Consider the following 4,342-nt stretch of genomic DNA (forward strand, 5'->3'; position numbering starts at 1 on the left):
TTTATTTTAGCATGTAGGTTGAGTCGGAACGGTCGATTTCCATGATGAAATTGCACCGCGATTGTCTTTTTGCTTAAGCCTTGCAATAAACTGTTATCTTATTAGCTTTGTCTTATTGCATATCTACGAGTTAATGTTTAAATTTAGCTGAACGAATAGACTTGACCTATAATTTTTGGCAACCTACTTATAATTTCTAAGATTTAGAGCCTTATAAACTGGTGTCATTCATGACCAGTTCATGTAGGATTGTGAGTAGTTACTCCTTGCATAACATGTATCATCAATTTGCACGTGTATGAAATTCAATTGCTTTTTGCCGTCATACGTTCGGGTTAGTGGTTGGTGTCACATGCAGGGAGGTGCTTACATTTTCCCTTTCTTTCATTTTTACCCATTTAACTCCACATTAGCCAAATTTGCCAGTTGACCCTTTAGCTACATCCAAATTTAGCCTGCCTTGTCAAGCTAGTTTAGATTGTTCTGCGGTATACTGTTTATTGTATCAAATTTTGGCGCGTATTCTGTTGATTTGGAGTTGGTAGAAAAGAAAAAAGAGGATGAATTGAGGAAAGGTTGATGAAAAAAGACGAGAAAAAGAAAAAAAAGAGATGAAAAATGAAAAAAACAAAAAATTCGAAGAAAAGAAAAAGAAACCGAGAAAAATGAAAAAATGTAGAAAGAGAAGAAAATTAAGAAAAAAAAAGATGTTGTTTGTTAGTCGGTTTCTACTCCTATGTTCTATCTTACATAATTTGAGGAGTATTATCAGTTTGGTTTGGTGAGATTTTATGCCAAATGAAGGGCATGTGCTTAATTCATAATTGCTTAAGAATCGGATGTTGATATATGGTTTTGTTTAGGTACTAGCTTGGCCGCCTATACCTCCACATTCCCATAAATGCTTTGCCTTTTCTTACCCATTGCCTCACTTTACCATATTTTTGTAAGCCCTCGGCTGTGACAGGACCTTGTTTGGTTGGAATGTATGTTCGGTAGTTAGAATTGTCTATCATATTAGTTGCATGCATGTTTATGTGGGTCGTAGTCTAGGTGAGCGACTATTCTTCTTTCTCTCTTCTACATATATATGTTCACCCTTTGATTCATGAGAGAAGAGTGACCCGTGAGAGTCCGATTTTAAAGGTCTTGCAAGGTCGACGGTTTAGCTTTGTTTATAAACATCCTATAACTCGTTTGCATTTGACTGTCTTGCTATAAGTACTTAGTTAGCTTGCATTAAATTGGCTTAAATGAGCATTTGTAGCTAGCTCTGAGTTATCTTTTTCCGTTCCTTTAGTTGCATTTTAGTTTACTCGGGGACGAGTAAAGGTTTGGTTTGGGGAGATTTGATACGTGCATTTTATATAGTCTTTTTAGCCTATTTTATGCACGTATTTCTATGCTTTTATCGTGGTTTTATGCTACGAAATGCCCCGAATATGCTACTTTGGTGTATTTTGTCTTAATTGCAGGAATGGACCAATAAGTAGTGGATTCAAGCCTAAAACATGTCCCTACGCATGCATTTAGGAGATGAGTTGAGTTAGAGCGGAAATGAAGCTATTTTGAGATGCGCATTGGAGTAAGGAAGTTAGGCGAGCCAAGAGAGTGCTTCAATTTGCTAATTCCTGCTTATAAGAGCCATATCTCGAGTTCTACAACAGTTATTAAGGTGATTCCAGTTGGAGGTGAAATATTATCCTCTTAGCTTTCCAACGCCACCAACCACGCCCTATTTGTCCAAGTAACGAAGGAATGGCAGCCGTTTGAAGTTCAGTGCGCGAAGCAGGAATTACGCGCTGAGAAGTGCTCGATCGAGAACTATTTCTATTCGATCGAGAGCCCATTTGCTCGATCGAGAGCTACTTCTTCTCTATCGAGTGATTAAAGAGAAAGAAGTCTTCGATCGAGAGGAATTGTTCTTGATCAAGAGGAATGCTAAGGAATAATACTCGATCGAGAGCCTTAAGTGCTCGATCGAGCAACAATCTTTGACGGGCTTGGACTTTTTAGTTAATTTCCGTCTATTAGGTTTAGCTAATCCTATTTTCTTATAAATAGGAAGTCAGTATGTCATTGTAAAACATCTATCACACACACACTTTACTTCGTTCCTTTTCTCTCTGGTTCGGATATACTGCTACTGTTACTTTGGTTCTTCTTTTCCGGATCTTTTAAATTCAGTAATTCTTTCTTCCTTTCTCTCCTTTTAACTTAATGTTTATTATTCTTATTTCCTTTATGCTTGTTTCCCTCATTTCCATGTCTAGCTAAATCCCCTTAGTATGTTAGGATTAGGGAAGCCGTGGTAGCGATGTTTTAATTGACTTATATAGATTAGTCTTGCGATAGGAATTGTATTAGGCAATTTAATTGTTATCCGGTCGAATGAATGCATGCAGGAGACCATAAACTTAGTTAACCCCGACCTAGATCGAAAGATTGGAAGGGAAGGCTTGCTTAATTACAATAGGGTATTGCAGTGAGGGCGAAAGTTAAGCTGTTTACGCTCTAGGGCGGTTTAAGGACCGAAAGGTGATGACCATAGCTCTTCTTATCAATAGTCTAATCGCCTTAGTATTCCCGATAGTATAAGATCTGATAGCTGCCACGGTAGACCGACTCCTAGCATACTTCCTTTCTCTTATTTTTAATTTCCTTTATTCCCTTCTCTTGCCTTTAGTTTCAGTAGTTTAGTTAGTTCACAATCAATTCAAAACCCCCATTTCTGTGACACCCTGACAGACCGAATTAGACAGATAGATAGCAACTTAGCCTCCCTGTGGAGATCGACCCTACTTGCTGCTAGCTTCTGTTAGTTGTATTTAGGTTTATTTTTGGTACATAACGACAGTATCAATGATCAATTCCCATGAATCCCCTATGACCCCATGACACCCTAGTGCTTTTTATTAATTGTTTACACCCCTTTTAATTCATCTTGCTTGTTTATTTCCATTGCTATTTTAGTTTAGTGACCTTATACATCAACCCAAATTGTGACACCCCTAAGACACCACTAGTTGCAATAGAAATCTTATTTCAATACCCGTCCCTTGCGATCCGACCTTTACTTGCCTCTTTACTAATTGTAGAGTTGTTTGTGAAGCTATAAATTATGTTTTGATTCGGACGTGACCCAACGACCACATCTATTTAATTGTGAACACGAAACGGACCGATCAAAAATGGCGCCGTTGCCGGGGACGGTGTTTACTTGATTTAGATTTTATTTTATTGTTATTAGTTGTGTCTTTCTTCGCCTTGGGGAAGTAAAACTCCTCAAGGTTTGTTCTAATTGTTTTCAAGTTGTTTGATGTTTTGCATGTCTAGAAGGTCACAAGGTGATTTGTTACCTTTTGACCGTGAAATTGAAAGAACCTTGACGAACAATAGGATATTTGCTAGGAGGAATTTGAGAGGTATTAGTGAGGTTGTTCAACCAACTATTGAGTTCATCAACCCTTTTGCAAGAGAAGGGGAAGAGAACCCATTACAAAATACCCCACAAAATCAACCTACAATTCCTAAATTTTCGTCACATTTCGTACCCACCGAGGAGAACCTACCCAATGGAACTCCCACACCACAACATCTAACCGGAAATTTTATTGCCAAATCCGCCTTTATCCAATCAGTCGAAAGGAGCCAATTTGGGGGGATGCCTAGTGAAGACCCTCATTCTCATATGGAAACCTTTTGTGACTACTGTGATGCGATTTCTCAAACCGGTGTGACTCAAGACCAAATTCGATGGGTCTTATTTCCTTTTTCTCTAATCGGCACCGCGAAACAATTGTTGAAGGGCCTTGACAAGGCCACTCTCGGAATAGATTCTTGGAAGAAGTTGGCTCTAGCTTTCTACAAAAAGTTCTACCCACCGGGAAAGACTAACATGCTAAGAGCTCAAATTACGGGTTTTAAGCAAAGGGATGAAGAATCTTTGTATGAAGCTTGGGAGCGGTTTAAGGGAATTTGTCGCTCATGTCCTCACCATGGACTTAGCGAATGGTTCTTGGTACAACAATTTTGGAACGGTTTATATGAAGATTCAAGGAACATTTTCAACATGGGATCAAATAGAATGTTCACCGAAGTTGATGACAATCAAACATGGAACAAGATTGAGGAAATGGCGGTCCATAACTCACAATATAGTAGACCTCGCAAGGCTACTAGAGGAGGAAGTCATGAAGTGGACTCCGTTACGCAATTGGGTACTCAACTTAGTGCTCACATTGACACAATCAATTTGAAGTTTGAACAAGCTATGGCTAAACTTGAAGAAGCCTCAAAATCACCAAAGCATCATGTTAATGCCATAACGGCATCCTCATCA

The 4,342-nt window shown here is 38.7% G+C and overlaps 1 non-coding gene across 1 annotated transcript; it reads right to left on the reverse strand.

Annotated features, from left to right (window-relative positions):
• Nucleotides 1–3,898: 3,898 nt before the first annotated feature.
• Nucleotides 3,899–4,005, reverse strand: LOC141602862 (small nucleolar RNA R71). Its single transcript, XR_012524768.1, has one exon. It is a non-coding gene; the product is annotated as a small nucleolar RNA R71 (small nucleolar RNA).
• Nucleotides 4,006–4,342: the final 337 nt, after the last annotated feature.

This window comes from Silene latifolia, chromosome 9 (genome assembly GCF_048544455.1).
Source record: "Silene latifolia isolate original U9 population chromosome 9, ASM4854445v1, whole genome shotgun sequence".
Taxonomy (NCBI): Eukaryota; Viridiplantae; Streptophyta; class Magnoliopsida; order Caryophyllales; family Caryophyllaceae; genus Silene; species Silene latifolia.